General features: G+C 36.7%; 1 pseudogene across 1 annotated transcript in view; it reads right to left on the bottom strand.

The window, feature by feature from the left end:
* Positions 1–36: 36 nt before the first annotated feature.
* The window catches only part of LOC307175827 (receptor-interacting serine/threonine-protein kinase 2-like), a 29,573-nt pseudogene continuing 2,272 nt past the window's right edge, over positions 37–27,337 (bottom strand). The window contains exons 2-9 of the transcript XR_013831792.1: positions 26,571–26,652; positions 24,874–24,997; positions 23,573–23,726; positions 20,770–20,926; positions 12,761–12,917; positions 11,640–11,689; positions 10,639–10,800; positions 37–6,195 (exon numbers count right to left, since the gene is read on the bottom strand). The product of XR_013831792.1 is annotated as a receptor-interacting serine/threonine-protein kinase 2-like (transcript). The remainder of the gene's footprint in view (positions 6,196–10,638; positions 10,801–11,639; positions 11,690–12,760; positions 12,918–20,769; positions 20,927–23,572; positions 23,727–24,873; positions 24,998–26,570; positions 26,653–27,337) is intronic.

Genomic DNA, 27,337 nt, shown 5'->3' with positions numbered 1-27,337 from the left:
TCCCTCCCTCCCACCCTCCCTATCCCACCCCTCCAGGCTGTCACAAAGCACCGAGCCAATATCCCTGTGCCATGCGGCTGCTTCCCACTAGCTATCTACCTTACTACGTTTGTTAGTGTGTATATGCCCATGACTCTCTCTCGCCCTGTAACAGCTCACCCTTCCCCCTCCCCATAACCTCAAGTCCGTTCTCTAGGAGGTCTGCTTCTTTATTCCTGCTTTACCCCTAGGTTCTTCATGACACTTTTTTTCTTAAATTCCATATATATGTGTTAGCATACGGTATTTGTCTTTTTCTTTCTGACTTACTTCACTCTGTATGACAGACTCTAGGTCTATCCACCTCATTACAAATAGCTCAATTTCGTTTCTTTTTATGGCTGAGTAATATTCCATTGTATATATGTGCCACATCTTCTTTATCCATTCATCTGGATGATGGGCACTTAGGTTGTTTCCATCTCCGGGCTATTGTAAATAGAGCTGCAATGAACATTTTGGTACATGACTCTTTTTGAATTTTGGTTTTCTCAGGGTATATGCCCAGTAGTGGGATTGCTGGGTCATATGCTAGTTCTATTTGTAGTTTTTTAAGGAACCTCCATACTGTTCTCCATAGTGGCTGAACCAATTCACACTCCCACCAGCAGTGCAAGAGTGTTCCGTTTTCTCCACACCCTCTCCAGCATTTATGGTTTCTAGATTTTTGATGATGGCCATTCTGACTGGTGTGAGATGATATCTCATTGTAGTTTTGATTTGCATTTCTCTAATGATTAATGATGTTGAGCATTCTTTCATGTGTTTGTTGGCAGCCTGTATATTTTCTTTGGAGAAATGTCTATTTAGGTCTTCTGCCCATTTTTGGATTGGCTTGTTTTCTTTTTTTGTTATTGAGCTGCATGAGCTGCTTGTAAATTTTGGAAATTAATCCTTTGTCAGTTGCTTCATTTGCAAGTATTTTCTCCCATTCTGAGGGTTGTCTTTTGGTCTTGTTTATGGTTTCCTTTGCTGTGCAAAAGCTTTGAAGTTTCATTAGGTCCCATTTGTTTATTTTTGTTTTTATTTCCATTTCTCTAGGAGGTGGGTCAAAAAGGATCTTGCTGTGATTTATGTCATAGAGTGTTCTGCCTATGTTTTCCTCTCTGAGTTTCATAGTTTCTGGGCTTACACGTAGGTCTTTAATCCATTTTGAGCTTATTTTTGTATATGGTGTTAGGGAGTGATCTAATCTCATACTTTTACATGTACCTGTCCAGTTTTCCCAGCACCACTTACTGAAGAGGCTGTCCTTTCTCCACTGTACATTCCTGCCTCCTTTATCAAAGATAAGGTGACCATATGTGCGTGGGTTTATCTCTGGGCTTTCTATCCTGTTCCATTCATCTATCTTTCTGTTTTTGTGCCAGTACCATACTGTCTTGATTACTGTAGCTGTGTAGTATAGTCTGAAGTCAGGGAGCCTGATTCCTCCAGCTCCGTGTTTCGTTCTCAAGATTGCTTTGGGTATTCAGGGTCTTTTGTGTTTCCATACAAATTGTGAAATGTTTTGTTCTAGTTCTGTGAAAAATGCCAGTGGTAGTTTGATAGGGATTGCATTGAATCAGTAGATTGCTTTGGGTAGTAGAGTCATTTTCACAATGTTGATTCTCCCAATCCAAGAACATGGTATATCTCTCCATCTATTTGTATCATCTCTAATTTCTTTCATTAGTGTCTTATAATGTTCTGCATACAGGTCTTTTTTCTCCTTAGGTAGGTTTCTTCCTAGATATTTTATTCTTTTTGTTGCAATGGTAAATGGGAGTGTTTTCTTGATTTCACTTTCAGATTTTTCATCATTAGTGTATAGGAATGCAAGAGATTTCTGTGCATTAATTTTGTATCCTGCAACTTTACCAAATTCATTGATTAGTTCTAGTAGTTTTCTGGTAGCATCTTTAGGATTCTCTATGTATAGTATCATGTCCTCTGCAAACAGTGACAGCTTTACTTCTTCTTTTCCAATTCGGATTCCTTTTATTTCCTTTTCTTCTCTGATTGCTGTGGTTAAAACTTCCAAAACTATATTGAGGAAGAGTGGTGACAGTGCGCAACCTTGTCTTGTTCCTTATCTTAGTGGAAACGGTTTCAATTTTTCACCATTGAGGATGATGTTGGCTGTGGGTTTGTCATATATGGCCTTTATTATGTTGAGGAAAGTTCCCTCTATGCCTACTTTCTGCAGGGTTTTTATCATAAATGTGTGTTGAATTTCGTCAAAAGCTTTCTCTGCATGTATTGAAATGATCATATGGTTTTTCTCCTTCAATTTGTTATTATGGTTTATCACATTGATAGATTTGTGTATATTGAAGAATCCTTGCATTCCTGGAATAAACCCCACTTGATCATGGTGTATGATCCTTTGAATGTGCTGTCAGATTGTGTTTGCTAGTATTTTGTTGAGGATTTGTGCATCTATGATCATCAGTGATATTGGCCTGTAGTTTTCTTTCTTTGTGACATCCTTTTCTGGTATTGGAATCAAGGTGATGGTGGCCTTGTAGAATGAATTTGGGAGTGTTCCTCCCTCTGCTCTATTTTGGAAGAGTTTGAGAAGGATAGGTGTTAGCTCTTCTCTAAATGTTTGATAGAATTCGCCTGTGAAGCCATCTGGTCCTGGGCTTTGGTTTGTTGGAAGATTGTTAATCACAGTTTCAATTTCAGTGCTTGTGATTGGTCTGTTCATATTTTCTCTTTCTTCCTGATTCACTCTTGGCAGGTTGTGCATTTCTAAGAATTTGTCCATGTCTTCCAGGTTGTCCATTTTATTGGCATAGAGTTGCTTGTAGGAATCTCTCATGATGTTTTGTATTGCTGCAGTGTCAGTTGTTACTTCTCCTTTTTCATTTCTAATTCTATTGATTTGAGTCTTCTCCCTTTTTTTCTTGATGAGTCTGGCTAATGGTTTATCAATTTTGTTTATCGTCTCAAAGGACCAGCTTTTAGTTTTATTGATCTTTGCTATCATTTCCTTCATTTCTTTATCATTTATTTCTGATCTGATCTTTATGATTTCTGTCCTTCTGCTAACTTTGGGGTATTTTTTGTCCTTCTTTTTCTAATTGCATTAGGTGCAAGGTTAGGTTGTTTATTTGAGATGTTTCCTGTTTCTTAAGGTAGGATTGTATTGCTATAAACTTCCCTCTCCCTCTTAAAACTGCTTTTGCTGCAACCAATAGGTTTTAGATCACAGTGTCTCCATTGTCATTTGTTTCCGGTATTTTTTGATTTCCTCTTTGATTTCTTCAGTGATCACTTCGTTATTAATTAGTGTATTGTTTAGCCTCCACGTGCTTGTATTTTTTACAGATCTTTTCCTGTAATTGATATCTATTCTTGTAGCATTGTGGTCGGAAAAGATACTTGATACAATTTCAATTTCCTTAAATTTACCTAGGCTTGTTTTGTGACCCAAGATATGATCTATCCTGGAGAATGTTCCATGAGCACTTGAGAAAAATGTGTATTCTGTTGTTTTGGATGGAATGTCCTATAAATATCAATTAAGTCCATCTTGTTTAATGTATCATTTAAAGCTTGTGTTTCCTTATTTATTTTCATTTTGGATGATCTGTCCATTAGTGAAACTGGGGTGTTGAAGTCCCCTACTATCAATGTGTTACTGTCGATTTCCCCTTTTATGGCTGTTAGTATTTGCCTTATGTATTGAGGTGCTCCTATGTTGGGTGCATAAATATTTACAATTGTTGTATCTTCTTCTTGGATCGATCCCTTGATCATTATGTAGTGTCCTTCTTTGTCTCTTCTAATAGTCTTTATTTTAAAGTCTATTTTGTCTGATATGACAATTGCTACTCCAGCTTTTTTTGGATTTCCATTTGCATGGAATATCTTTTTTCATCCGTTCACTTTCAGTCTGTGTGAGTCTCTAGGTCTGAAGCGGGTCTCTTGTAGACAGCATATATATGGGTCTTATTTTTGTATCCATTCATCCAGTCGGTGTCTTTTGGTTGGAGGATTTAATCCATTTACATTTAAGGTAGTTATCGATATGTATGTTCCTATTCCCATTTACTTAATTGTTTTGCATTGGGTATTATAGGTCTTTTCCTTCTCTTGTGTTTCTTGCCTAGAGAAGTTCCTTTAGCATTTGTTGTAAAGCTGGTTTGGTAGTGCTGAACTCTCTCAGCTTTTGCTTGTCTGTAAATGTTTTCATTTCTCCATCAAACCTGAATGAGATCCTTGCAGGGTAGAGTAATCTTGGTTGCAGGTTTTTCTCCTTCATCACTTTAAATATGTCCTGCCAGTCCCTTCTGGCTTGCAGAGTTTCTGCTGAAAGATCAGCTGTTAACCTTATTGGGATTCCCTTGTATGTTATTTTTGCTTTTCCCTTGCTGCTTTCAATAATTTTTCTTTATATTTAATTTTTGGCAGTTTGATTAATACGTGTCTTGGCGTATTTCTTCTTGGATTTATCCTGTATGAGACTCTCTGTGCTTCCTAGAGTTGATTAACTATTTCCTTTCCCACATTAGGGAAGTTTTCAACTATAATCTCTTCAAATACTTTCTTAGTCCCTTTCTTTTTCTCTTCTACTTCTGGAACCCCTATAATTCGAATGTTAGTGAATTTAATGTTGTCCCAGAGGTCTCTGAGACTGTCCTAAGTTATTTTCATTGTTTTTTCTTTATTCTGCTCTGTATTAGTTATTTCCACTACTTTATCTTCCAGGTCACTTATCTATTCTTCTGCCTCAGTTATTCTGCTATTCATCCATTCTAGACTTTTTTGTTTTTGTTTTTTGCAGTACGTGGGCCTCTCACTGTTGTGACCTCTCCCATTGTGGAGCACAGGCACCGAATGCGCAGCCTCAGTGGCCAGGCCTCACAGGACCAGCCACTCCACGGCATGTGGGATCTACCCAGACCTGGGCATGAACCCGTGTCCCCTGCATCGGCAGGCGGACGCTCAACCACTGCGCCAACAGGGAAGTCCCATTTTTTCCTTTTGTGTTCAACCGCAGTTGTCTTTTTCACTTTTAAAAGTTGCCAAAGGGCTTCCGGGAATATGGTGGAATGGTAAGATGGGGAGATCACCTTCCTCCCCACAGATACACCAGAAATACATCTACATATGGAACAACTCCTACAGAACACCTACTGAACGCTGGCAGAAGACCTCAGACCTCCCAAAAGGCAAGAAACCCCCCACGTACCTGGGTAGGGCACAAGAAAAAAGAATAAACAGAGACAAAAGGATACGAACGGGACCTGCACCAGTGGGAGGGAGCTGTGAAGGAGGAAAGGTTTCCACACACTAGGAAGCCCCTTCGAGGGCAGAGACTGTGGGTGGTGGAGGGGGAAACCTTCGGAGCCACGGGGGAGAGCACAGCAACAGGGGTGTGGGGGGCAAAGTGGAGAGATTCCCGAACAGAAGATCGGTGCCGACTGGCACTAACCAGCCCGAGAGGTTTGTCTTCTCCCCCGCCGGGGTGGGTGGGGCTGGGAGCTGAGGCTCGGGCTTTGGTCGGAGCGCAGGGAGAGGACTGGGTTTGGCTGCGTGAACACAGCCTGCAGGGATTTAGTGCGCCACGGCTGGCCTGGAGGGAGTCTGGGGAAAAGTCTGCAGCTGCCGAAGAGGCAAGAGACTTTTTCTTCCCTCTTTGTTTCCTGCTGCGGGTATTAAGAGCGCTGCTTAAAGGAGCTCCAGAGACAGGCGCGAGCCGCGGAACCCAGAGACGGGCATGAGACGCTAACGCTGTTGCTGCCGCCACCAAGAAGCCTGTGTGTGAGCACAGGTCACTATCCACACCCTGCTTCCGGGGAGCCTGTGCAGCCCGCCACAGCCAGGTTCCCGGGATCCAGGGACAACTTCCCGGGAGAACACATGGCGCGCCTCAGCTGGTGCAACGTCATGTCAGCCTGTGGCGCCACAGGCTCGCCCTGCCCTCGGTGCCCCTCCCTCCCCCCGGCCTGAGAGAGCCAGAGCCCCCGAATCAGCTCCTCCTTTAACCCCGTCCTGTCTGAGCGAAGAACAGACACCGTCCGGTGACCTACATGTAGAGGCGGGGCCAAATCCAAACCTGAGCCCCTGGGAGCTGTGAGAACAAAGAAGAGAAAGGGATATCTCTCCCAGCAGCCTCAGAAGCAGCAGATTAAAGCTCCACAATCAACTTGATGTACCCTGCATCTGTGGAATACATGAATAGAAAACAAATCATTCCAAATTGAGGAGGTAGACTTTGAGAGCAAGATTTATCATTTTTTCCCCTTTACCTCTTTTTGTGAGTGTGTATGTGTATGCTTCTCTTTGAGATTTTGCCTGTATAGCTTTGCTTCCACCATTTGTCCTAGGGTTCTATCCGTCTGTTTTTTTTTTTTAAATTTTATTCTTAATAATTACTTTTTATTTTAATAACTTTATTTTATTTTACTCTATCTTCATTCTTTGTTTCCTTCCTTCCCTCCTTTAGACAACCAATCATCCCAAATTCAGGAGGTGGACTTTGAGAGCATGATTTATGATTTTTTCCACTTTTCCTCTTTTTGTGAGTGTGTATGTGTATGCTTCTGTGTGAGATTTTTGTCTGTATAGCTTTGCTTCCACCATTTGTCCTAGGGTTCTATCCATCCGTTTTTTTCTCTTAATAATTTTTTTATTTTAATAACTTTATTATATTTTATCTTATTTTATTTCATTTTACTTTATCTTCTTTCTTTTTTCTTCCTTTCTTCCTTCCTTCCTCCCTCCCTCCCTCCTTTCTTTGTACTGCTACTAATTCTTTCTTTCTAATTTTTCTCCCATTTCTTGTGAGCCGTGTGGATGAAAGGCTCTTGGTGCTGCAGCCAGGAGTCAGTGCTGTGCCTCTGAGGTGGGAGAGCCAACTTCAGGACACTGGCCCACAAGAGACCTCCCAGCTCCACATAATATCAAATGGCAAAAATCTCCCCCAGATCTCCATCTGAACACCAGCACCCAGCTTCACTCAATGACTACCAAGCTACAGTGCTGGACATTCTATGCCAAACAACTAGCAAGACACGAACACAACCCCACCCATTAGCACAGAGGCTGCCTCAAATAATAATGAGTCCACAGACACCCCAAAACACACCACCAGACGTGGACCTGCCCACCAGAAAGACAAGATCCAGCCTCATCCACCAGAACACAGGCACTAGTCCCCATACAACCATACAACCAAGCAATTCCACTCAGGTAGTTACCTGAGAGAAATGAAAACATATATGTTCACACACAGACTTGCACATGAACAGTCATAGCAGCATGATTCATAATAGCCAATGAGTAGAAACAATCATAATTACCACTATCACTACAGTAATATATGGACCTGTTGCTTAAGGGAGAGGCCAGGGCTCTAGATATAAAACTGAGCATCACTAACATATAGATGGTATAAAAGCCATGATCTGGTCTGGATCATCTAGGGGGAAAGTACAGATGGCAAACAGTAAAGGACCCATATTAGAGCTCTGAGGCATTCCAACAGTTAGAAATTGAGCAGAGGAAGAAAAAAAGAGGTAGAGGAAGAGAGGATAATAGGGTGTATGGTCTCTTGTGTCTTGGAAGGTATCAGAGGGAACGTTTCAAGGAGGGAAGAGTCAGCCATATCTAATCTGCTGAGAGGCCAAGTAAGATAAGCAGTATTTTCCAAAATTGCCATCCTTGGTAACAAATGCAGCTTTAGTGGAGATATGAAAACAGAAGACTGATGGAAGTTTGTTAAAAATTGAATTAGAGGTGAAGAAGTAGAGACAATAAGTATGGACAATTCCTACAAGGTGTTTAGATCTAAATGGGAGTAGAAAAATGAGGTGGTAGCTGAAGGATGATATGGGGTCAAGAATTTTTTTCCTATATAAAGACAGGATATAATAATAGCATAGATCTGTATGACAGATGAACAATCCAGTAGACAGGCAGAGATTGGCAATGCAAGAGCAGAGAGAGAATATAAAGAACAGAATGCTGAAGAGAGTAAGGGAATGGCATCCAGAGCACAAGTAATACTGTTTACAATTGTGTAAGAACACTTTTTTCCCACTGTAAAAGAGATAAAGCAGGAAAGACAGGTCAAGTACAACTAAGTTTATAGATCTGGTAGTGGAACTACGAGGGAGTTCTCTCTCATGGTTTCTACATTCTCAATGCTCAAAAGAAATACAGAACATAGGGTGTAGGAGGTTTAAGAAGGGAAGATAAGGTACAATATGCATTACCCCTGTCTTGTCTTCCTAAGTTCAGAATCTATTAAGAAAAGCCACACAATAATGAGAGATGATGATCAAAACATCATCTTTATTACTGATAAAGCTAATTGGAATCTGTCCCTTTTTAGATCTGTAGCATATGGGCTTAGTAACACTTTGTCCCTTCAGTTGACAGTTTTACTCACTCAGCTACAGGCCTCACCTGCTTCCATATGGGGAAGCACAAAATGTGTGCATCCTTTAGACAAGCTTACTTCTAAAAGGAGGAGAAAACTGAGAAGGGACTAGATAAGTACGCTTGCTTTTTCTCTAAAACTAACAAATGAGGAGGAGGAGTGCTGAGGGGCAGATAGGACTAGAAATGTTCCTCCCATGCTTTCCTTCTTAGGGATTGAAATGGAATTTCATCTTCACTTTGGAAACATGAAGTATGGGACTTACGCATCTCCTACAGTAGTACAAGATGATCATCTAAGTCTGTAATTCGCAAACTTTTGGGTCTCAGAACTCTTCAAAATTATTAAGAGCTTTTGTATATGTTGGTCATATCTATTGATATTTACTACATTAGATTAAAACAGAAAATTTTAACACATCAGAGTATATGAAAACACATTCCATTATCCGTTGGAGCAATGATATCATCATACTTAATTTAGTCTCTGGAAAGATTTTTCCAGAGGATGAGAGTAAAAAGGGAAAACAATACCTTAATATTTATTATTTTGAAAAGTTTTGATTTTGTGAACCACTTAGAAAAGACTCAGGAACCAACCCCACCTCCAGAGGTCCCTGCACCACAACTTAAGAACAGGTGATATATGAGAATGGAATAGTAGATGTATTTGAGAAACATAACAGAATTGCTAAGTAGAGTTTAGTGCCTAGTTTTAGCCATTAATTTAAAGAGAAACCAATGAATTCCATTTCTGACCAAGATGAAGAAACAAGGACCAATTCACCCTCCTGCCTTAAGCAACCATTAGCCAGACAAAATGCATGAAACAGTGGTTTTCAAGACACTAGATATCAGGCAACAAAGGACAGTGATCTCTAAGTGATAGGAAACAACTGAGGTCAGCCTTATGACAGCCTGACTACCCAAGCTTACTGCCTTGGGAGAGTTTCCAGCTATACTACAGGGTAGAGAAGTAAGGCGGGGCCCAGAGGAAGCTCAGAGTTGAAGAGACAGGGCTGGGAGTTAGGGTATACGGAGGCAGATAGAGTGTATAGGACAGAGCACCAAAGAGGAGAAGTACACAGACAGAGAACTCCAGAGATCCGCAGAGCGCTCCTCTCAAATATTCAGCAGCACTGATCAATGCAGGATGTAGAAGTAAGCCAAAAGCCATTGTTCTGCAATGAACAATAGGGAAAAACCAGGAAGTTTGTAGAGAAGTACTGCCTAATGGCATGATCTTCAGAAGAGCTAGAGTCTTTAGGGAATGGAGAAGAAATTATAGTTTGGAAGTGGCACTGGGGACAAAGGAGATATGTATTGGGATGGCCAAAAAGTTCGTACAGGTTTTTGTAAGATCTTATAGAAGAAGCCAAACAAACTTTTTGGCCAAGCCAATACATACACACATATATGTACATATATATACACATACATACACACACACACACACACACACACACACACACACACACACACACACACCCTATTACATGGTTCTGGGAGATAAGAGATAAGATGTTAATCCATTATTATAGCAACTTTTGATTTTTTTAAAATACAATGCTGATGAGCACTAGACATAAGTTTTGAATGGAAAATATATTTGGTTTTCTTTTTTTAGTTGGAAAGATGATTCCCAGTCTACAGCTTGTCTTTTCATTTTCTATAGCATCTTCTGAAGTGTAAAATTTTTCAATTTTTTTGAAGTTCAATTATCAAAGAATTTTTTTAATAGGTCTTGTTTCTGATGTCATATGTAAGAGCTCTTTGCTTAACCCAAGATCATGAAGATTTTCTTCTATGTTTACATTTAGGTGATGATTCATTCTACTTCTGAAATAAATCTTAATTCTATCTGATTTTTTGATCTCCAGGATTGGTCTGGAAATTCTACTCTTGCCCTTCTCCAATCAATTTTATACATAGCAGTGAGTGATATCTCCTAAACTTAAATTTAATCATGTTATTTCCCTGAAAACTCACTTTAATGGCTTTCCATTGTACTTGGAATAAATTTCTAACCTTTTTATGATGATAGTCAACAGCCTCTCCTTACCACTTCAATCTCATCTCATAAAATAAAAACAACTTTGAATTAGAAAAAAAAAAACTTTGAGCTTGTCAGCTAACTTTCGTAGTTGTTCAAGGAATATTTTATTTACAGCGTATTTGTTATTTTTGTAATTCAAAAGGCCCAGATTAAAACTGTACACTAACTTAAGAAAGATGGTCTTTCATCTGGATTTTGTGCCCATCCACTTTCTATTAGAGAGATCATAAGTGCTCGATGAGGTATATCAAATGGCAAACTTTCTTCATTAGTGTCAGGTCGATGTCCTTGTGACACACTATACATAATCTGCAAAGGATTGGTGACTTCTGTCAAAACAAATATATTTCATTCATTAGAAATATATTATGATTTAATATATTAAATACATTCTAAAGCCAACCAAATGAACATGAGGGAATCTTAAAATCTTAGGAATAATTCATTACTTCCCTTTCTGTCAAAGGAATATTTAGATCCCAGCTATTGCCAGACTTGCTGCCTCTCGTGGGAGGAGTTTATATCTTCACCTCTTTAATTCTGGGCTTGGCCATGTGATTTGATTTGGCCAATGGAGTATGAAGAGAGCAGAGTAAAACAGAGCTCAGCAGAGCTGAGCAGAACCTAGCAGAGCCAAGAAGGGCCACAGCAACTAATAACCCAATGTGAATGAAAAATAAATGTTTAGTTTGTAAACTACTGAGATTCTGAGGTTGTTACACAGCAAACTGACCTAAATGAACCTCAAAATAAAGAAAGAGACAATATTATCAGAAAATTTTTAAAGTATTCTTCAGTATTTGCTGGTCTTTAGAAGAAGCACTAGCTAAATTTTCATACAAATGATTTTATAGCTGGAATGAATCTTAGAAATAAGAATTCAAAATTCTTATTTTGCAGATAAAAAAATGAGGACTTAAGAGATTTAGTGGCTTATAATAGAGTTAATTACTATCAGAACAAGAAGAATCTACACATTTTTCTGATCCTTAATCCAGTACTTTCCATCATACAGTGGATTCACAATGACAAATTGTTGTTTTTCTAGTGTGTTTTCCACAAAATGACTGTTAGGCAGATTTAAAATAAGTGATCTTTATTCAGATAGTTCTGAGTATGACTTACCAATATGATGTCACCTAGAATAAGGAAGTCAAAGTACACTTACCTTCAAAAGGCTGTTTTCTACATAAGACTTCCCATGTGATAACTGCATAGCTGTTTAAGATAAAAATATACATATAGTACTTTATAAACTATTTATAATAAACTAAAATGGTACTGATTTTAAAAGCTGACTGTGAGATACCATTTTTTAAAGTAATAATGTAGTGAAATGCTGCTTAAAGAATCACTATATAGAACCAAGATGATGAATATTCATATACAGTTTTGTTTTGAAAGGGAATTAATTCAATTTGAAAAATTAGGAAATTACTGTAATAAGAACTTGAAGTTATAGGCAAGGATAACTTGTGGATGATTCTTTAACACCTAGATAAGCTATGCCCTTTAATTACATGATTCTATTATTCACACAAAATAAAGAGCAATAAAAAAGGCTGTCTCATGTAGCCCTATTCTATTGACTCTTTTTCTGGTGTAAGTACTGTCTCTTTTGGTAGTGTTAAATGTTAACTGCACTGTTTCCCTCCACCTATCAAGGTCACATATGATAAAAACCCTTGAATATTATAAATTGATAGGACAACAAGATATGCTTTAATAATTTTTAAGGATGTAAAAGTAGCTTAAGGCGAGGCATCAGGACTTCCCTGGTGGCGCAGTGGTTAAGACTCCATGCTCCCAATGCAGGGGGTCCGAGTTTGATCCCTGGTCAGAGAACCAGATCCCACATGCATTCTGCAACTAAGGAGCCTGCATGCTGCAACCCAGGAGCCCATGTGCCGCAACTAAGGAGCCCACTGCTGCAACAAAATAAATAAGTAAATAAATATTTAAAAAAAAGTAAGGCATCTTTATTTTCACATTTTTAATTTTTAATTTTTTTTTTTGGCTGCACCACACAGCTTGTGGGATCTCAGTTCCCTGACCAGGGACTGAACCTGGGCCACGGCAGTGAAAACCGGGATCCTAACCACTAGGCCACCAGGGAACTCCCAAAGCAAGGCATCTTTAATATGAAAAACATTAACCACTGTCTCTATTTTCACCACACTTATGAGAGAAGCATAAAAATCATACTTTTAAAATGTAGCTTCAAAATTCGGATTGATTAATCTTGTTTCTTAGACAAGGTTAACTCTGAGCAAAAGTAACATGCTGTACCTGTATATATCATGCTTGATATAGTAGCCCTTGATTTTTGTCCAGGTTCATAGTTTTCAGGTGGCATATAGATAATTGTCCCTCCTGGTGCAGATTTACTACTTCGTGATTGTGAGAGGGACATCATGCGCCATTTTGATAAGCCAAGATCTGCAATCTGGAAGGGAAAAGAGTAATTGAATTTTTAAATTTTCTCTTTAAAAAAGTTCAAGAATTGTTTTTGTTTATATTTATTATATTTAGACATGAGACCAGAGTAAATGCTACATATATTAATATTTTATTTCTATAATAGTCTATTAGTTTCTTAACAAATTGGATTCCATAGTGCTGAACCCAACAACTCTAAAAGCAATATAAACTGACTTGAAGTTCAGCATAATATTACAAATTTTAAAAGAGACTAAGTTTTGAAAACTTAAACAGGAGTATTTTTGCCTTTTATTCTGAATGAGTATATACACTTCACTTTTTGTGACAAGTAGCTTTATATCATGTGCTTTCAAAATTTCCTATACCTCACAAAACTGCTAAACTAGTCATATCTAATACGATTGTCACTGGGTATTGTTTACAACTCAGGTTTCTATGTTCTTATTTATAATGTGCTAAAAATAGTATCCTTAAAGTTTGAAATAAGTAAAATTCCAATATAGTGTAACTCATTATTATATGATTTATGCCTACCACTAAAAGAATATCTGTTAACAATAGTATAATTAGCATATAAAACATATTTATGTCCATGACAAGGAGTGCCTAAAGCATTATCACTGACAAACATTCTGTACTTTTGATATGTCCTTTACAGTTTTACTTCACTTGTAAATTTTGTGCAGATACTATCAATACACAATATCTTATAACTAAGTATCTAAAACGTTCCAATGTTTTTTTTTAAAAGGGAGACAAAAATGTAAGAACAGAAACAATATTTAGTGAACAAAAGAGTATAGGAAAACTCTGAAGACATTTAACTTAAATCACTTAGACCTTCACACGGCACAATTTAGGAGTCAACAGAGTGGAATGAGCTCTATCCAGCACACCATTTGTGGTTCAAACATTTAACTCTTAAAATGTTCACTAGCTTTAAGAGAAGAAATAAGTTATTTAGTGTTTAGATGAATTTGAGATTAAAAAAAATTATGGCCCCACTCCAAAAAGGGAGGGGGTAGCCTATATGAATCCTTCATACAGTATCATAATAAAAGGGTAAGTCTAAGAAAAATAATTAGAAAAGACCAAGAGGAAACATGGTGCCACTACATGAAGATAAGCTGGATTGATTTCTAAAGGCAATATAATATGTGTTCTGGAACATGGGTTCTAGAGCCTTGATTACTTAGATTTACATTCCACTTCTACCCCTTAATTAGCTGTGCAACCTTGGACAAGTTTTCTAATTTCTCTGTGCCTCAGATTACCCATCTTTAAACTGGGGATAATAACATAACACAGGGTTGTACTGAGGATATTAAACTAGTTATTCTAAGTGAAGCACTCAGAACAGTATCTGACACATAGTAAATGACCCCTGTGTGTTAGTATTATTAATGTTTTGTACATGGGAATAAGCCTCTAAAGATTGCTCTCATTCATACAATACTAATAAGCACAGTACATAGTTTCAGGGCCTTTAATACACTTTGAGGTGGTATTAAGACTCTGGGGAACCGTATATCCTACTTACTTCTACTTGCCACTACAAACTCTTATTCCTCCCACTCATTCTCTAAAAGCAAAAAAAGTACTCCAGCTGCACATCTGCTAGGATAATAAGCATTACTATGAGAAGCAAAGTTTACTTCTGTGCCACAGTGGGAAATGTTAAAAAACAAAAACAAAAACTGGGATGTGGTCCATCTTATACCTGACCCACAAATTGCAAACTACTGGGCTAAATACTGGTTTGAATACAGTGCTGGAGAAAATGTATTCTGAGCTTGCTTCCTTATGTGCTCCTTTCACTTCACCTAAGGTCTTCACCTATGTTCTTAAATCTCACCTAGAAAACTTAATCAGAATTCCCTTTATCAGCTAATTTAGTTTGGCTTTCACATGGAACCATATTTGTCCCCCTTCTCTATTGCAAACACCATATACCAAAGACACGATTCATTAAATCTGGATCTTCCAGAGAAGAAAAAAAAGTGAAGAATATGATGAGAGGAATACAAGTTCCATGATTTCTTGAGGGTCCTGGTATCATTCAGCAATGAAGACAGAGGATAGGAACTTTTCTATTCTATACAAGATCTTAACATGCATTTCAAAGGTAAAGGTTCTTTTTAGCTAAAAAAGATGATGAAAGCAACAAGAATTTACTGTATTAGCACAGGAAACTATATTTAGTATCTCAAAATAACCTATAAAGGAAAATAATCTGAAAAATATATAAAACTGAATCACTTTGCTGTACACCTGAAACTAACATAATATTGTAAATCAACTATACTTCAATTTAAAAAAAGATTAAAATACTAGAGGAAATTAAAACACACTATTCATAAAAATCATCCATAGTCTTATTACCCTACCAGAATAGCTATTTTCATTTATATAGTACTATCCATGTCTGTAAATTTATAAAGTTATCAGTAAGAAGCTATGAGGAATAACTTTAAGTATTCTTAGAAGTTCCACACATGATGGACAGAATAGCTGAGAAATCAAACATGGTACATATAAACATTTATTTCAAATAAGCCTACCACAGGTTCATTTGTATTTAAGGTGCACTAATTGATACTGACCAGCAGATAAACAAATTGAATGTATTCTTTTTAAAGTAGAAAAGTCCTGGTTGATCTTAATTGGTAGTATATTTTTCTTTTAGATACTATGTTTCTGGTTAGCATTCCAGTATAAAAATTTACTTCAAAAAACTGTAGCAAGGTGTGTTTCCATTTAATTTCATTAAGTATTTTAAAAGATTTTTTGCACTTCATTTAAAGGCCCTTCCAAGAAGATAGGTAGATCAGGTAACTGTTACTTTTTCATGAGTCACTGGTAAACTTTGACTTTTAAGGGACATTTATAAAATAAAAAGTAGAGACACACAGGATGCATATAAAAGAGTATCATAATTTATAAGAATAGTATTAGAAAGGTCACAGTTTTGTATGTGTTAAAGCTAATAAAAGTTTAAAAAAAACACACAAAGCCAAACTATTTTAAATTCTATTTATTTCAAAGAAAGACCACGGCTACCCTACTGATCAATGAAAAAGAGAAGGTAGGGATCATCATCACCTATTACTTTGCTTCTGTTTTCTGTATCAAGAATAGTTTCTGGACTGAGATGAAGAAAATAAAGTCCAAGGAGGTTGAAAAGTTTATAAAGGACAAATCTCAGGTCATTTTACATATATTTCAGGTTTAGTTAGAATACTCGCAAATACCTCCATGGTGATGGAGAGGTATTACAGGATACGAGAAAAGCAAATGTCATTCTGATTTTTAAAAAGGGAAAATAATATTGATTTTGCAAATCTATATATTGGCAGAGACTACCCTTAATCCCAGGTTTAAAAATTTAATGAAAGGGTTACTTTATGAGTAATTGATAAAAGAGCCAGAAAGAACTAATGAAAAATTATATTAGCCCAGTGATCAATTTCAGACCTCATGCGACATATCCCAAGTACTTGGGATGTCTAGCACAACACTGTTGCTCCACAAATACTTAATAAAGGAATGACAGACTTCATTTCCTTTTTTGTCAGTAGGACTACTGTCAAAGAGTAAACGTTAAAACAGTTTGTATATTATAAAACAGTCTGAGGTACTTTAATAATATCCTTGACTATTAAATTATCAGACCTATCGGGTATATATAGAAGATCTGGAATTCATTCATTTGTTCATTCAACAACTACTTATTGAATGCTTCTATACGGCATATGCTAAGCAGGTGGCAGTGAATAAAACAGACTACATTTTAGTCTTTGTGAAGCTTATTATATTATAATTGGGGAAGACGGTCAATAAACATATTAATAAAAAATGTTTTGTAAGATGGTGAAAAATACTATGGAGAAGCATTAATCAAGGTATGAGGATACAGAGGAACTAGGCGGGTTGTCAGGGAAAGCCACTCTGATAATGAGGAAGAAAAGGAAAGGGAGTAAGTCATGAGTATGTAACAAGGAAGAATAAATCTGACTCCATATTGGATCTGTTTCTTTTACTGTAACCTTCGTATTCTATTGCTTTTGCTACAAGTTAAGAATGTTGCCTATAGCCTGAAATATACAAGACAGCCCATTCTCAAGGCTCTGACCTTTAAGGGTATAACACTTTTCTAATCATACAGAGATAAAAAGTTACAGAACAGACAATTACATTTGCCTTGTTGGACGTTTACAGGAACATCAAGATCTGACCTACATGGACTGCTGCAAGAACAAAGGAGTCCAAGAAATTTGCAACAACCAACCACATCCTCTCCCCTTTTAGTCTGAATTCTAGCTGGGGTAAGGTGGTTCTTTGGGACACTAGTCCACCACCTTCTTGGTCTACCGGCTTTCTGAATAAAGTTGCTATTCCTTGCCCCAACACCTCGTCTGTTGATTTACTGGCCCTGTCCTGCAGTGAGCAGTATGAACTTGGACTTGGTAACAAGGACACCTGGGAAAGCAGTCAAGCAAGGACTTTTGTAATATTCTAATGGAAAAAAATGGAGAAATATGGGCTGTATAACAGCTCTTTTAGGAGTATTCCAAACAAAATGAATGCTTATTCTCCAAAAGCCCTAATTAATAAAAGGATTGATATTGACCTAAAAGGAGGTTTTCAGACCATGTTGTGTAGCTCCGATTTGAGCTCTGTACTGCTTAATAGTTAATCATGACTTGAAGATACAAAAAAGCAGCTAATTAAATTTGAAGATGACACAAAGCTGGAGGACAAAGTTAAAAATCCTTGGACTACAGAAAAAACATTCAAAAAGGTCTTAAGAGCTGAAGTTATCACCCAAATCTAACAAGATAAACTTTGATGAAAATATCCTGTGAAGTACATGACAAGGAGACATGACTTAAGTAACAATACATTAAAAAAAAAGAAAGAAAGAAAACCTCTCAGTGTTTTTTGTTGACACTGAGCCCAACTCGAATGTTGTTATAGGACTGCCCCCCAAAAGACGAATTAGTAAGGAACTATGAATACGAAGTAAAGTATTTAAGGACGATTCTACATTTATCACACCACATCAAGGGTGTAACTGACCAGGACCCTATGAGGCCTTCCTGGGACAGACCTCCCCCCACATATCTACTGCTTTAGCTCCTCTCTAAAGTACCTAGATAATAGTATCTGATGCATATTTCCTGAGTTTTTCAGATGCTAAAACCACCAACAAATGGAAGAAATTAACTACTTGATGATCATGGGCATGTAATCCCCAGACCTTCTAGCACCTAAGGATTGACCACCATCAACCAATCAGAGAATTTGTGCAAGAGCTGACCACATACCCAAGGTGTGTCCCTTCCTCACCTTGCCTTTAAAAATGCTTTGCTGAAACCCTTTGGGTAGTTAGGGTTTTTTCAGCATGAGCTACCTCTTCTCCTTGCTTGGCCCTGCAATAAACCTTTCTCTGCTCCAAACTCTGACATTTTGGTTTGTTTGACCTCACTAATGTGTTGGCCACACAAACTTGTGTTAGGTATATATGGGTATTTGGATTAGTTTTGAGGATCAAAATTTAAGAGAGATTTAAACACAGATGCATCTAGATAGCACCTGGGATTAAAACCTATGTAATAAGGAAATTGGCTGAAGAAACTAAAGATGTGTATAAGGGAAAAGTGTATGTGAGAAGTAAGGGGATTATAGCTAACTTCAAATCTCAGAAGCACTGTCAGGTGGAAATAAAATTGGACTTTGAACTCACTTTATCACTAGGACCGATGAGTGGAAGCAACAGAGAAGGAGTTTTGACTGATCGTATAAAAAAATGTCACAGTCATTCAGTTACGGAGCTTAAACACTCTCTTGTCACAGGGTAACTGCCTTGGGAGATGAGGGATTGTTGTAGTGAGGATTCAGAGGACCAGCTGATTAGGGGACTAGAATAGGTCACTTCTACCTGTATGGTTCTATAACTGATGAATAGATTTGTCTCTTTTTTTTAAGTAGTATTGAGGCAGCAGCTTGCTTCTCTCTTCCTTTTCCTTCCATTTTATTCTAGGCAGAGGGAGTGCCTTCAATAAAGGTTTATTTTTTCACTTAACTTTTCTCACACTTTTTATATTTATTTTTCTATTGTTCCAACTTCCTTATTACTTATTTGAACATTTTTGGATACTTATAATAATCTTCAATTATGTATATTATTTGAAGTGTAGCAAAATACTATGTAAAAATAAAGTGAGTTACATTTAGTATTAATTTCTCAGCAACTACCTTTTATTTGCTGTCATCAGTTACATATAGGGTAACTGAAATCACTACTGCTCTGGTGCCTTTAGGTATCTAAATCTTATGCTTTATGCAAAAAATTAATTCAAAACAGATCACAGATTTAAATGTAAAACATAAATCTATGGAACTTTTAGAAGATAACATAGAAGTAAATCTGCAATACCTGTGGCTTCGTGAAGAGTGCTTAGACATGACAGCAAAAGCATGATCATAAAAGAAATAGATTACAACTTTTGCTCTGTGAAAGACCCTGTTAAAAGGATGAAAAGAACAAACTTTGGATTGGCAGAAAATTTTTGCAAACTACATATCTGATTAAGGACTTATATCTAAAAAATATACAGAACTCTTAAAACCCAATAGTATAAAAGCAAAGAATCCAAGTAGAAAATGGTCTTAAGATATGAAGAGATGTTTCACTGAAAAGGATATAGAGATGGCAAATAAATAAATAACAATATTCAACATTATAGGAAAATGAAAATTAAGATCATGGTGCTATATCACTATACATCTATTAGAATGCTAGAATAAAAAACTATGATAATACCAAATGCTGGTGAGGGTGCAGAAAAGCTGGGTCTTTCATACATTGCTGGTGGAATATACGACGGTACAGCCACTGTGGAAAGGAGCTAGGTAGTTTCTTAAAAAGCTAAACATATGCTTACCATATGACCAAGCAGTTACACTCTTGGGCATTCACCTAGGAGGAATGAAAACTTACGTTTGTTCAAAAAGTTGCACAGGACTGTTCATAGGAGCTTTATTGTAATTGCCAAAGACTAAAAATAACCAAAATATCTCTCAACAGCTGAATGGTTAAACAACTTTTGTACACCCATACCATGGAATACTATTCACCAATGAAAAAGGAACCAACTGTTGACACAAGCAACAACTTAAATGGATCTCAAAGGTATTATGCTAAGTGAACAAAGCAGTCTCACAATATCACACACTGTATGATTCCATTCATATAGTATTCTCGAAATGACAAAATTATAGAGATGGAAGACAGGTTAGTGGTTGACAGTAGTTAGGTATGATGGAGGGGAGAAGGTATGACTATAAAGGGGTAGCATAAGTGATATCTTTCTTGTGACAGAGTAGTGCTATATCTTGATTGCTGTGGTGGTTACACAAATTTACACATGATAAAGTGATACAGAACTATATACATGCATTGTACCAATGCCAAATTCCTGGTCCTGAAATAGTACTATAATTATATGTGATGTAACCACTGGCAGAAATTGGGTGAAGGGTACATGGGACTCCTTTGTATTATCTTTGCAACCATCTATGAATCTACAATAATTTCAAAATGAAAAGTTAACAAAGGTATAATCAACAATTTAAATTAAGAACAGAATGACTGTATTTTGAACCATAATTTTACCAATGTCTGTAGTCTAGGAATAACTAACTCACTGCAGCAGGAAGAAGTGGCACTGAATTAGGGGCTATGGAAAAGGCAGAGATATTAAATTGGTAAGATAGAAGAAATAACTAAAAAGTCTTTAAAACTATTAAACACAAGGATGCAGATAAGCTTTTTTTTTTAAAAAAGTAACTACCTTAACGTGAAATTCATTATCCAATAAGATATTCTGAGTCTTCAGGTCATGATGAAGTAGAGGAGGATTCATATTGTGCAGGTAATTTACACCTAGTGCAATTTCATGCAGAATACGAAATCTTAATGGCCAAGGAACATCAGGATATTCATTTTTCCTCATATATGTGGAAAGAAACAAAACTAAAATCAGTGGCCAAATTTATTTCCACTTAGAAAATGAAATATTCCATGAGGAAATATAGTATTAAACTAAATATCTGGTATAACTAAATTCAGGGCAAAAAATACTCATTTTGTTATATTATCAATTTGACGTTATTTAACATCCTTGTATCTTACTTTCCTCAATTATTAGAGAAAATAATGACTTTACAGTACTGATATTTCCTTTTAGTTTATACTGGTAATGCAACTACATGGTATGGGGTCTTTCTTCAGTTGAGACAGTTTTAAATTATTTTTTATCTGTATAATACCCAGACATGTATTTATACTCATACCCATCTTCCCATTCTATGGCTTCTTATCAAATAACTTGTGCCCATGAATGTGTACACACACACACACACACACACACACACACACACACACACACAATTTGTTTCTATTCAAAATTTATATTTTAAATTTCCTATTAATATAAAACCATACTTGATTACGATGATAACCACTGCATCAATTAAAATTATGACCATAATACATTTACTTACTAAGCATTAATACTTCATATTTTTAAATCATATATTTACTTGCATTTCAGCTTGAAAAATTAGCATTTGGGAGTTTTGCTTTTGTGAAGGAGACAAAAATCATCTTCATTTCTAAGTATATATAACATAGAAACATTAAAAATGTAATGTTTTCTATTTCCTGGTACTTACAAGTGACAGTCATCTGAACTTTCTTAAATGTTTTCTGAACATAAAAGTTAATACAGCTTCCCAGGAGAATGAACATACTCAGAAAAATTAGATAATTTGGGAATATCCAACTATGAATCAACAGGGACCATGCCACTGGGTACATTTTACTAAATAATATGAAAAAGTATGCTTCCACTGAGCTCAAAACTGTTCTTAAGAATTTTTTTTCTGCAGATGGGTCAGCTTATAGTTCATTGATTAACTAACTTGGCAGGGGAGTGGCTCAAAATACTTGTCTTTACATAGTATTTTGATTTCTTTCATCAATCTTTTGTGAGGTTGGGGGAACGTGCTTCAAGATAAATCCTGACCTAATAATACAGGACACCAAAAGAAACACAAAACACAAATGTTCAACATTACTTCCTCTTGTATACACAGATTCCCATCCCCTTGAGTAACTGAATCTTTTAATCTTTAAAAAGGTAACTTTTTCTGAAAATTATATAGTTTAAAGAAGTAACAAGGCCTCTCTGCAGTATAGTGCTATATGGAAGCTTTTGATCATGGAGAGGAAGGTAGATGAGAGCTCACTATGTATTTTATGATTCCTTCCAGGAGTCAGCAATCCCCCTGTAGGAGGCTCTAGAATTTCTAATGGGCTCCAAATTTGGGTACCAGAGCATCTACTGTGGTGCTAGGGTATGGGAAGACAACAGTAGAATTTATGCTTATACTCATTTAACAAAAGGAAACTGTGTTTAATTAGTATTTGTATCTTACTTGCTGTGTTGGTTACACAAATCTTATACACTGACACTAGTTACTTTACTCTGCCTTTGTTTCAGATGGTCCTGTCACAAACAGAATGTGTTGTATCCCGAAATAAAGAGGAAGTCACTCCATGAGTGGTGACAGTGGCACCCATTCTCTCTTGTTTGCTTATAGATCACTGTGATGTATCAGAATTTAGGAGTGTTCAGTGACTAGATTTTACAGATTATGTTACTACTCAGTTTTAACTAAAGCACCCCTCACAAAAGAGACCGAGTTCTTTAAAAATATTTCTTGACAGAAACTGCAGGCTAGAGATAATCTTAGTAATATGAGAGCAAGCAAACAACAATAGATGGATACACATATTTTGAGAATGAGGACACCCCCCACAACCGGGCCATATTTGTTTACTGATGGGCTTCACAATTAAAGCCAGATAACTGATACCTTGGGAAAAAGGTACATGGCTCATGCCATTGTCTATTATTGGAAAAGCTCATGTATTTGATACTCAGATTTATTTGGTCTATTAATTCAGAACTTTATGAACTGGTATTATTAACATTTAATTTGAACCCTACATTGTCTTTAACATAAAATGAAATCTGGCTTAAACTAACAATAAATTGTATGGTGTGCAGAGTTTATCTTTTCTCTCTCCTGTTCCTCTCTTACATATACATACATGTGGATATTCGAATTCAATGTAAACCTCAGGAAGAGTAACCTAAGCAAAATAATCTAGGTCACTTAGAATGCAGGGTCTGACTCCACAGTTTTTTTGGTTTTTTGGTTTTTTTTTTTGCGGTACCCGGGCCTTTCACTGTTGCGGCCTCTCCCGTTGCGGAGCACAGGCTCCAGACGCGCAGGCTCAGCGGCCATGGCTCACGGGCTCAGCCGCTCCGCGGCATGTGGGATCCTCCCGGACCGGGGCACGAACCCATGTCCCCTGCATCCGCAGGCGGACTCTCAACCACTGTGCCACCAGGGAAGCCCCACAGTAGTTTTAACAACACAAAAGAAGCCATAAATGGTGAAGTTTTTCATTATTCTTATTTTGATTCATCTATATATCCCTAAATAATCTGATCATTTGTAAAACGAAAGTACTATATAGGTTGAATAACAGAATTATAATGACTGAAAATGTATAATACTTACCCTATGTAGGAGTTCATTTAATGACCCATTTGGCATGTATTCAGTAACTATTCCCCAAAATTCAGGCTCATTGCAAACTCCCAAAATTGGAAGACTGTAACTAAATCTAGCTTTGTGTAAAATTTCAGCTTCTCTTAAGACATCATTTCTTTCACTAAAGAAAGAAAACGTATAATTATTTCAAAGTAAGGAAAAATACACAATTATCAAGCCCATAAATATTAATTAATCCTGGATTTTTTCATTCATTAGCTTTTGACCTCATGTAAATTATGCAGCTTCTCTTAGTTTCTTCGTGTTTAAAGTTGGGATAATATCTACCCTATATATTCCATAGGTCTGTTTAGAGACCAAAATACCTGTATAAGCCACTGACAGAAAAAAGTGCTACATACAGATTATTATTGTACTCTTCTCAGGAAAGGGAAAGAATACCATGTTTAAGTTTATAAAGTCTATATTAGAATGATAGGTGCTTGAACTAATTACATTAAGTTTATGTTGTATTAAAATGATCAAATTTGATTAGACGATTATATTAAATTTTATGGTTGCATACCATGTAAAAATTTTCTAAATATCCTGAATATTAAAACACTTAAATGTTGTAGATTTTAATGACTAGATGATAATAGTTGCATAAGGGTCAATAATGCTTAGAAATTATATACTGGAACACAGGAAAAGGACACTGAGAACAGGTAAATGCTTAGAATGGATCCCTGGGCTAACTCTGGATCCCAGGTTCATTTGATTTTTCATTCATAAAACAAATAAATATTGAACATTTATTATGAATAAAGAACTGTGCTCAGCATTATGGAGACTAGTAAGTTTAAAAAAACCAAAAAACAAAACACATAGTCTGTGACCTCAAACTGTCCAGAAATCTTTTTAAGAAAAATAAGTACTCACTGTGGTCTTGATTTACACTTCTCCAATGATTAGTGATGTTGAGCACCTTTTCATATACCTATTGGTCACTTGTATGTCTTTGGATGTGTTAATTATATTGATATTGGTAATTATTCCATGATGATGTATATGTATAGCAAATAATCATGTTTTGCACTTTAAATATATATGATTATATTTGTCAATTATTCCTCAATAAAGTTAAAAAATAAGAAAAGCAAAAAAAGAAAACCAAATACTTAAAATATAAGGCAGAATATGATAAGCGCCATCAAAAACAAGTAAATAAGCACGCAAATAAATAAATAAATATAGGGAGCTCAGAGAACTAGTAAATCTGGGCTAAGGGAGTTGCTACAGCCTTTAGAGAGAGATGTCAACAGTACCTTAAGGATGGATAGAATTTCAACCACTGGAAAAAGGGCATCCAAGATATGTGGTCCCTCCCCAAGATGGGAGAGATTTTGCCTTTCTTTTTCATCTGTGTCTCCCCAGGATCTGGAACAGTACCTGGCACACAGAATTTGTCTAATAGATGTGTATCAAATGAACTCAAGGAAGTTAAAGTACAGGCTATATCTGGAAAATGACAAATTGTTTAATATGAATCAGGATGTGTAACAGCGTGTGTAAAGGGAGTGAAGGTGAATAGGGTAGGGTAGGGCCTCATCTCAGAGCCTTAAAGCCAGGTGAGAGCATTTACACTTGATTTGGTAGTCACTGAGTTGTGACTACAGGTTATTGAGCACAGGAGCGACAGGAGTGGAACAAACTTTTAGGATGATTAACTTGGCAGCAAGGTGTAGGATCAGCAGAAGGAGGTAGAGTTTGAAAGCCGGGTATTAGAAGATTATAATACTAGTTAAGATGTGAAGCAATGAGAGTCTGAAACTATAAAGGTTGCAGTGTAAATAGAAAGAAAAACACTAGCTGAATAGAATACCCAGGCTCTGGTGGCTGACTGATTGACCTGATTGACTAAGGGAGGTATATACATATATATATGTGTATATGTGTGTGTATGTATGTGTGTGTATACGTATGTGTGTGTGTACATATATATGAAGTGAACTGCATTTGTCACCAATTTTTTTCCATGGACGATTTGGTATTGGTAGCAGCAGTAATAGAAAGAGAACTGTCTCTAGGAGAAGCTTATTAGGTAAACAGTGATGATTAGTTGGTGCTTAAACCACCCAAACTCTTGATGAATGGCTGCCGAAATAAGAAAAGCAACAGACATTCCAGACCAGACTATGAAGCCTCCTTTAAAAACAAACAATAAGCAAAATAAAGCAAAAACATCTTAGTCATCTATGTTTTGAAGAGGTAATATACTTACATGTTTCAAAATTCAAGAATTACAAGAATGCATAAAAGAGTTTCTCTTCTTCTCCCTGCTCTTCAGCCACTTAATATCCCAACTGTGAGGCAACCCATTTTACCAGTTTGTGAGACCTGCTTTAATTAAATTTATATTTCCTAAGCTGAAACAGGTCTGTATTTGCCTCATGAAATGTAGGTCAACAAGACAGTTATTGAGTAGCACCTTTGCTGGGAAGGTTCCTGGATACTCTGAGAAAGAATTATAGAGAGGGCATGCTAGGGGATATCTTACTGATACTTAATGTACTAATTCCCCCTCCCATGAAGAGTATGATGCATTCTTCCTTCTCTTGTGATCCTATTATTTGTTGGCCACTTTACTACAGTTGGTTTCATTACCCCTACTTTATATATGAGAGCACGAAGGCTCACATAAATTAATAATTTCTATTGGTCATGCCAACAATAAGTGGCAGATTTGGAGTCAGATTTGAATTGCAATTGTGGGACGCTAAAGCCTTTGTTTTTTCCATTCACTGCTTAATCAGAGAAGGAAAATTCTTGAAGTCAGATTTCAGGAAGAATGAGTGGGAAAACAGAAAAAGCCAACACAGTTTAAAACTAGGTTTTTATATTAAAAAAATAAAAATGTAAAACAGCTTTTACAGACATATTACCAAAATTACCCATAACAAATTTCAGTTACAAAACAGTTACACTGTTTACACAAGGTATTTGAACAACCTATCAGACTCACCTATTCATAAGGCGTTGGGAGATTGCTGGGGAAGGTCCTCTCATGGGCAGAAGTCAGGTTACAGAGAATAATTCACCAATCACTAAAATAAGAACATGTTACAGCACATAAACTTAGTTTTCTTTTGTGATCTCAAAGAACAATGCAAACATTATCCACACCAGAGCCCAAGAAGTACATGTATCTGTTATTCCCACTTCATAAGTGAGGACATAAGACACCCTGTGAGTCAACTGCAGAGCCCAGTCCTATGCTCAGACTACATAAATACAGCTAATGTTAACATTCTAGGAAACAAGTGGAAGAAAAAATGTGATGCAGTAATGCCAGAGTGTTGCACTGGTCCTTATGGCGTCTTTGACGGCAGAATTAATTTCCCACCCGATTTAGTGAAGAATTTTAGATTATGAAATTGTTAATGAGCACGAGAGGGAACTCCCTTCATTTCTTGGCCCCAAATGGCACAAAACTTAGATAAATTAAAATCTTGAGAAGCAGCATCCAAAATGGGAGGATCAATCTCCTTTAAAATACCTAAGGAGTCCATCAGTGCTAGATTTCCACACATTTTAATAGTTGATTCTAAAATACATCTACCCTCTCTAATCAACCACCACCCTTCAAAGTTGACTACATACACATAATTTCCCAGTAATTGCTCCACAGAATTCAAGACCCAGGGTAAATATACCCTGTATATCACTAAATCAGGATTATGGTACACAAGAAGCGGGAACAATTTCTAGAGGTGTCTCAAACTTACTGTG

This window comes from Stenella coeruleoalba (genome assembly GCF_951394435.1).
Source record: "Stenella coeruleoalba genome assembly, chromosome: 17".
Lineage (NCBI taxonomy): Eukaryota > Metazoa > Chordata > Mammalia > Artiodactyla > Delphinidae > Stenella > Stenella coeruleoalba.
The sequence above is the reverse complement of the archived record's forward strand: the minus strand, read 5'-3'. Positions and strand labels throughout refer to the sequence as shown.